Consider the following 9,237-nt stretch of genomic DNA (forward strand, 5'->3'; position numbering starts at 1 on the left):
TTCTCGATAGCAGAGTCCCCAGGTTCATCTGCTGATGGCTGCGGGTCCTTGAAGATATCTTCACCATTTGGGCCAGATGAGAGTAATAAGCAGTAAAGCTAAATATGTTCACTTTGGAAATCAATAAGTATTGTAGTCATGATAGCTTGTGTATTGGGTTTTTTGTTTTAGTCATTTTTTCACAAAATAAAAATTTGACAAACCCAGTGTACCCTGGGGGGAAAAATGTTTTTTTGTGGTTGTTTGTTTTTAATGTTTCTGGCCCACAAAACCTAAAAGCTTCAGAAATTACAATCTCAGAGACCCAGGCACTCCCTACAAGGGCATCAAGCCCATCAGAAAATCAACTTTTGAAGCAGTAAACATCAGTATATCAGCCATTGTTGTTGCTTTTGTCATGGTGATGGCAATTACATAGCCCCAGCCTGTTTCCTTTCCTGCCTCACACCTACTTGGCCCTCACATTATGCTAAGAGGCCTCGGTCTGTAGAAATAATGAAGTGCCTCAAGAAATCAAACACGTGCTCCAAAGTGGGTGAGCAAAGCAAACCTTAACTTCTGGCAGAAAGGCGAGCTAGGAACCCAGTTAGCAAGCCAACTAGGTGGACAGTCCACCTGCTTATATCTGGAACCTAAAGCACAGTTGCCCTTCACTCTGATTGGAGAAGTTGGGGCAGGGGGCAGGGGAGGTTTGCAATCTACATGATTGGCTAATTTTTGAATTAGGAGAAGCAAAAGGGAAGGGCTACAATTGGATCCAGTTAAGGCTAAAATAGATTTTGAAAATGAACCACCAGAATTTCTTTCTCACAACCCACATCCTGGTCTGTGGGTCAGGAACAGTCAGGCCCTTGGCTCTTTCCGTAAGACCTGGACTTGAGGTCTGGTCAGTGACCAAAGTGGGTGCGGGTACACATATGTGCCTGTGAGTACACTTAGAGCAGTGAGAGTCCTTAGGTCACCAACTATAGGGGAGTTACCTAACTCTAAGAGGATGTTTTGTTTTAACCCTGTTTTACAAAGAGGGAAACTGTGACCTAGAACACTTCAGTAACTCCCATCAAAGCCTGGCTGAATGCAAAGTTTAAATACTAAATTGACCTCTTTAGTAATGTTACAGGTGATCCTTGATGGCAGCGAATTCCCAGACGCCAACATTATGAAAGACTGGTCTAGAAGTGAGTCTGCTCTAGGCTGAGAGAGGAAACTCTCCAGCTTCTTATATTTGAATAGTAGTGTGGTTTTAAGCCCTACACACTTAACCATTCCCCCAGAAGCTGGCCTATGCACTTCATATGCTTAGCTAGAATCTCAGTTTCATGGAGAAAACCACTGCATAAAAATCAACTAGTATAATAAAAATGTCTTTTTCTCACCAGTAGTAATATTATACACATTTTTAACAAAGACTTTGAATAAAATAAGACCTTTTTCATTTTACAGTAAAGGTGAGCTCACCTATTTTCACAAAGCTGTGAAATTCCATATAAGGAAGTTTTAAGATCTTCTGGTTTTGTTTGTATACAGGCATTAATGAAAAGTTCAACCAAGATCTTCATGCTCACTGACTCTGGCTTCCTGAAATTTAAGTCTTCAGCTAAAAGAGGAAGCAATTCCTACCCAATTCATGCTGCCAACAGCCATGCCTGTTCTCAAGCTAAGAACACCAGTGGACTCTTTAAACTTAATTTCTTCACAATGTTCTCCCTGCTAGTAAATGTTAAGTTTCTATTTCAGGAGGAGGAAGAGTGCGACTAACTTGCCTGTCTTCATGCCCGTCTAACTCCTTTCAGGATTTCAGAGGTTTTTACTTGGGAAAGTAGAACCATGCCAACGTGACAACTCCCCAGAGTCCTATTAGAAGTAGAACTGTGAGCATGCTTAGAATAGAACAGGGGAGTTCCATCTTTCTTCCAGAGGTTGTAAATAGTCTGTTACTGTTTTTAAATTTCCAACTAAAATATTTCCAAACTAAAAAATTAATACTTCTTGATTATCTTAACTTTCAAATGCATAACACACAAAAAAAATCTTCATTAGTGACTCAGCTACTTGCTGTCCCTGTTAGTCTGATACCCTTTGCACATCAAAAGATGTTTCCTAACAATCATGGTCTTATCCCCAACTGAGCTTCATCATCATCAGAAAGCAATGATAAGATTTCCAGTCTGTGCTTAGCTTGTCAATCACTGCACACATATTCACTGAGCACTTAATACATGCAGGAAATTGAGGTTTATGGATACAGAAGGGAGCATAAAAGACAATCCTTGCCCTCCCTAGAAATGCTCACAGACCAGTGAAGGGAAAAATAAACATATAATTCCAAATTATGTTAATTGTGCTGAAGAAAAAGAGCAAGGTTTTACAGGAAAGTTTAATAAAGGAAACTAGTTTTAAATCAAGAGATCATGAAAGACCTTTCTAGAAGTGATCACACTTGTACTATGTTTCTAAACTGTGATGTGCAATAGGTAAGTTGTATTAAATGCATTTTTTTTACTTATTACATAAATTATTTTATTCTTTTTAGTTATATGTGACAGTAGAATGTCACAGGACAAAGAAACAAACAGGTATTGACCCAGTGAAGAGGCTGCTGGGCACATGGTCCTCCTTCCCAGCCTTCTGTATCTCTTGGAGAATCTTGTTCAGGACAAGAAATGCAGCTTCTAGGTGTATCAGAGTGGAGGTCTAGGGCTTGCCTTCCCACAGGTACAGAAACAGGAGCTCCCCAGGGCTTCCTTCTCTACCAACCCACACTGTGCTCTCTGTGACCCTTTACTCCCTTCAGCTGCAGCACTTAAATTAGCACTCCAAGTGAGTATCATTTGTGTTAGTACTCCAGGTGTTTTACTGGTTCCTGTGATGTGCAGTATCCACACCTAGCCTGTAAACTCCTGGAAAGCAGGTGACTCTCATTCTCCTTTTATAATGCTCACGAGGCCTTGAAGACAGCCTAACTCATAGCCACTGTTCAATAAACACATGTTTAATGAAATTGAATTTTATCTCAACATGAAATAGTGCATCCAACACTGGATATGAAGTAAAAGCCAAATTAGACAAGTAAGTTTGCTCTAGTGTTGTAGGGACAAATGAAGCAAGGCACCAAAGACCACAGGAAACAGTTTTATTTAGCTGCAGCCAGGCTCAGAGGGCACAGCTTTTGCTATAATCAATCAATCCAGAGTTCAGGTAGTTTCAGAGTTTTATACCCAGCATGTAAGGGGAGGGGCTCAGAAGTTCACAGTCCTCAGAAGTTCACATAAAAGCAGCTTTTTCTTTCACTGTTTGGGCAAGTTAACCCTTCAAGAACAACACCTGAGAAGGGGAGAGCTTCTTCTCCCCTTTCTTTCCTCCCCCTGCCAGTTGTTACCATTGAGCCCAATTGGTAACTTATCTTAAAAATGTGGACATCTCTGTGAAGCCCCAGCTCAAGGCCAGAGGCCTTGTTTGCACATTTCTACAAACTACTATACTGGAAATGTTTGTGAAAAACTAATAAGGGGGTGTCCAGCACCTAGAGTGCTGGTATCTTCTCAGCCAGTAGCCAAGTAAAACAGGGCAACATGAAAATATCTACATTGAACTCTTTTGCATAGACTCTTTTGCTGACAGTCCTAAAATCAACCATCGTAAAGATTTCTGGAGAAGCCCAGTTAAGACTTTTCTGTGAATAAAGGGGTGCCACTTCACTAGAGTCACATTAATGTAAAGAAAATGGCATGAAGGGCACTGATGTAGGTATACTCCCTGCAGCTTCAAGGAATTCAACTTGTATGACTTTGACTAGTGAAGGCCCTAGTTCTCAGTTCTGAGTATCCTCAACTCTAAGGTGCAACACTGACCAACATGTACTTTTGGAGATGGTGAGGAAGGGCTGTTTAACTATAAACATAAACAAATTCTCCTTGACATATGATGGAGTTATATCCTGATATATCCATTGTACATTAAAAATATTGTAAATCAAAATGCATTTAATATTGGCAAGGACGTGAGAGGAAAGTTTCACTCAGACAATGATGGTGGGACTGCAAATTGGTCAGTCAGTATGGAAAGCAATATGGAGATTCCTCAGAAAACTTGGAATGGAACCACCATTCGACCCAATTATCCCACTCCTCAGCATATACCCAAAGGACTTAAAATCAGCATACTTTAGTGATGCAGTCACATCAATGTTTATAGCATCTCCATTCATAATAGCTAAGCTATGGAACCAAAATAAATGTCCTTCAATAGATGAATGGATAAAGAAAATGTGATATATATATATATATATATATATATATATACACACACACATTGTAATATATATATATATATATATATATATATATATATATATATACACACACACACATTGTAATATTAGTCAGCCATAAAGAAGAATGAAATTATGGCATTTGCTAGTAAACATATGGAACAAGAAACTGTCATGTTAGGTGAAATAAGCTAATTCCAAAAAACCAAAGGCCAAATATTCTCTCTGATATGTGGATGCTGATTCACAACAGGAGAGTGTAGGGGAGATTTCACCAGATTAGACAGGAGGCAATGGGGAGTCGGGGAAGGGAAGGGGAATGGGAATGGGAAAGACAGTAGAATGAATCTGGCATAACTTTTCTGTGTTCATATATGAATACACACCATTGTAATTTCATATCATGTACAACCACAAGAATGGAAAGTTATACTCCACGTATGTATGTCAAAATACATTCTACTGTCACATATAACTAAAAAGAATAAAATAATTTATGTAATAAGTAAAAAAAATGCATTTAATACAACTTACCTATTGCACATCACAGTTTAGAAACATAGTACATTGCAGAGTATCAGCGATCTGATCACATGGCTGACTGGGAACTGTAGCTCACTGCAGTTACCCAGCATCAAAACTGAGTATTATAGCTGGGCATGGTGGCCCATGCCTATAATTCCAGTGCTTGGGAGGCTGAGACAGGAGGATCATGAGTTCAAAGCCAGCCTCAGCAATGGTGAGGCAATTATCAACTCAGTGAGACCCTGTCTCTAAATAAAAATACAAAATAGGGCTGGGGATGTGGTTCAGTGGCTGAGTATCCCTGAGTTAAATCTCTGATACAAAAAAAAAAAAGTGAGTATTGTATGTAATGGCTATCCTGGGAAACGATTAAAATTCAATATCCAAATTACAGTTTCTACTGAATGCATATCAAATTCACACAATTGTAAAGTCAAAAAAAAATATGTAAGTTGAATATTGTAAATCAAGAACATCTGTATTGAGAGCCATATCCTATTTTCAGAAACATTAAAATGTGTCAAATATTAAGAAAAAGTTATTACTCATCACCATTTTCCATGAGACTTAAAAGAAATTGTTTTTTCTTCTACTCCATGCGCCTACACATATTTTTCAATAATAGCTCCTCAAATTCTTTTTGGGAAATCAATCTTTCTTATTAGATGAAATCTACTGGGTGTGTCATCAGGGTGCCCAGCTTTCCTTTCATGAATTGACAGACACCTGACCCAAGCTAGGTCACTCAGACATATGAACATTGAATCCTAAGAAGGATGGTGCCATTGGCTGTTGGTACACCTAGAACTGAACCCTTAGTCCATGGACTAGAAAATGGTCCCAGAGGGTTGCCAGACATGATACAGTTTTACAGGTGTAGATAAGTGAATTTTTCTGGTGAGATGATCTCAGATTCTCAAAGAGGTCCATGGCTGAAATATGACTTCAGAGTCAAAGTTCTTAACCATGGTCTGTGGATGAGCCTGGATGGGGAAAAACATTATTGCTGTCTTCACTAGCTTCCATTCATGTTCCCTTAATTATGAATGTAGGCAATGAATCACAGTATTATTAGCAATTCCTGTGAATCTGCCACTAAGAGAAATTAGATATTTTCATATCACATTATGGTGCTGCAGATATCTTAAAGTATAATTTTCACCTCTTACTACTTTAAAATTACATTATTATTAGAACCACAGCTAGATCTTATTATTCGGCATGTTAATAAAGAAGCATATCTATTAATGATCACCAAATACTTTACTATTTTAAAACCACATCTCAAGATAATTGGTTTCCTTTGTAATATGTATGCTTCATTCTATTCAAACATTATACAGAGAGGAGGTCTGAGAGCTCCATCAGACTGCCAGAGGACCCACAACATGAAAAGGTTAAAGGCCCCTTCAATAAAATCTTGGTAGGACTACATTCCTTAACCCTACCTATATTGATTTTACAAAGTTAGGGTCTATCTGGTAGCTTCTCTCCTTTAACTACTTATCATTTTTATTCCTAACATTGGAACCTCTGGATTCTTTCAAAGCAGCAGGCATTACCTAATAAACATATACACCATATGACAGGGAAAATAAGCCATACTACCAAAAGCACTATACAGATTTAAATGCAATTCCTATTAAAATTCCAATGATATTCTTCATAGAAATAGAAACATCAGTCATGAAATTCATTTGGAAAAATAATAGCCAAAGCAATCTTTAGCAAGAAAGGTGAAGCAGAAGGCATCACAATACTAGATCTTAAATTATACTACAGAGCTATAGTAACAAAAATGGTATGCTATTGACACAAAAACAGACATGAAAACCAAAGGAACAGAAGACATGAAGACATACCCACATAAATACAGTTATCTCATACTAGACACCCATACATTGAAGAAATGTGCTGGGAAAACTGGAAATCCATATAAAGTAGAATGAATTTGAACCCCTATCTCTCACCCTGCACAAGACTCAACTCAAAATGGATCAAGGACCTAAGCATTAGACCAAAGACCTTATGCTTATTAGAAGAAAAAGTAGGCCCAACCCTCCATCATGTTGGCTTAGGAACCAACTAGATTCTTCCTCAACAAGAATCCTAAAGTGCAAGAAGTAAAATCAAGAATCATAAGTTGGATGGAATCAAACTAAAAAGCTTCTTCACAGCAAAGGAAACAATCAAGAACATGAAGAGAGAGCCTACAGAATGGGAGAAAATCCTTACCACCTACTCCTCAGATAGAGCATTAATCTCCAGGATATACAAAGAACTCAAAAACTTTAACACCAGAAAACCAAATAACCCGATCAATAAATGGGCAAAGGAACTGATAGACACTTCACAGAAGAAGAAACATGAATGGTCAGCAAATATATGAAAAAATGTTCAACATCTCTAGCAATTACAGAAATGCAAATTAAAACTACACTGAGATTCCATCTTACTCCAGTCAGAATGGCAATTATCGAGAATACAAGTAACAAGAAATGTTGGTAAGAATGTGGGGGAAAAGTTTCACTCATACATTGCTGGTGGGACTGCAAGTTGGTGCAACCACCATGGAAAACAGTAGGTAGATTTCTCAGAAAACTTGGAATGGAACCACCATTCGACCCAGTTATCCCACTCCATGGTTTATATTAAAAAAAAAAAAAAACCTTAAAATCAGCATATTTTATTGATGCAGCCACATCAATGGTTATAGCAGCTCAATTCACAATAGCCAAGTTATGGAACCAACCTAAATGTCCTTCAACAGATGAATGGATAAAGAAAATGTGGTACATATATATAATGGAATATTACTCAGCCTTAAAGAAGAATGAAATTATGGCATTTGCCAGTAAATGGATGAAACTGGAGAATATCATGCTAAGTGAAATAAGCCAGTCTCAAAAACCAAAGGGTGAATGTTCTCTCTGATATGTGGATACTAACCCACAACAAGGGAGGGTAGGAAGAGGACGAATAGAAAATCCATTGGATCATACAAAGGGAAATGAAGGGAAGGGATTGGGGAGGGGAATAGGAAAGACAGTAGAATGAATTGGACATCTCCTATCCTTATTATGAATACACGGCCAGGGTAACTCCACATCATGGACAATCATGAGAGAGAGAGGGAGATACAGAAGAGGTAAATCCACAGAGATAGACAGTAGATTAGTGATCAAAATATTTAGAGGGAAAGGAAAATGGGGAGTAAATACTTAACGGGGGATTAACCTCTTAATGGGTGCAGGTTTCCTTTTGGAATGGTGAAAATGCTTTGGAATTAGAGTTGATGATGGAAGAGCCCTGAGTGTACTAAATGCCACTGGATTGTACACTGTAAAATGGTTAATTTTAATGTTGTGAGAGTTCTATCTCAATAAAACATAAACTAAAATAATAAATAAATAATTTTAAAATCCATTACAAATTTTCCTGAGAATTATTTAAGGACCCATTTAGGGGAGTAAAGGAAAAAAAATTCCAAAGTTTAGTGGTATTTTGTTTCCCTCTTTCCCCCTCAACCCACCCTCCCCTCAAGTTGCTCTTGTACACTGCAATTTTAGATCACTTATGAAATTGCTAATATGTACTTTAGCCTACAAACTAAATTCTGGTTTGCACTTATGCATATTAAAACACACCACTAAATACTCATCTGACAAGCTATATTTTAAACCTCAAACTAGATTTTATTGTGCCTGGATGCATTTTTAATATACCTACTAAATTTCACCTGGACTGAAAGAATGGCTGGCAATGATGATTGGTGAGGAGGAAGGAAGAGTCATCCCTATCCCACACATTCTGCCTCTGCTTGGGGGACCAAGGGGGATGGCAACCCAACTGCCTGCTGGCTTTGGAGAGCTTTTCAGGAAAATATTCTAGACATGACCTCACTGCCTTGAGCAGGGTCCGAGAGATTACTAAAAGGCTTCCCATTCTGGGAACTTGCCCTGGACCAGGGACCTCAGCTTACCCCATTAGCACACCCAGTCCTTGCCAGACTGTCACAGCAGACTTGGGTTACCTTCCTCAAGCTCCTCTCACATCTTTCTCTGTCCTTTCTTCTTTGCCGGGGTTTTAAGTTCCGTCTTCTGCTCACAAACTCTGGTGAATCCATATAGCCTTCTAGATCGTATCCAACCAACTGAGCCCAGGAAGGAAGAACCAGCATTTTGGGGTGGGGGTGGGGAGACTAGGCAATACCAAGTTTGTGTATCATGTATCCCATTTAACTTTGTGATGAACAGCATTAAAAGGTTTTCATGGCCCATGGGGATAAAGAAACCAGGTGCTCCGTCATATAAAGTCACACACACTACTCTTTCCCAACCTTTTCTTTACCACTTCTGCACTATTCAACTAGGCAGGCCCCTGCTCACTTCCCTTGATTGTGTCACACCTTGTCCACAAGGAGCCTCAGACTAAAATGCCTC

Source organism: Marmota monax, unplaced genomic scaffold (genome assembly GCF_021218885.2).
Source record: "Marmota monax isolate L192 unplaced genomic scaffold, Marmota_monax_Labrador192_F-V1.1 WCK01_AAM20220418_F8-fsc00104, whole genome shotgun sequence".
NCBI lineage: Eukaryota > Metazoa > Chordata > Mammalia > Rodentia > Sciuridae > Marmota > Marmota monax.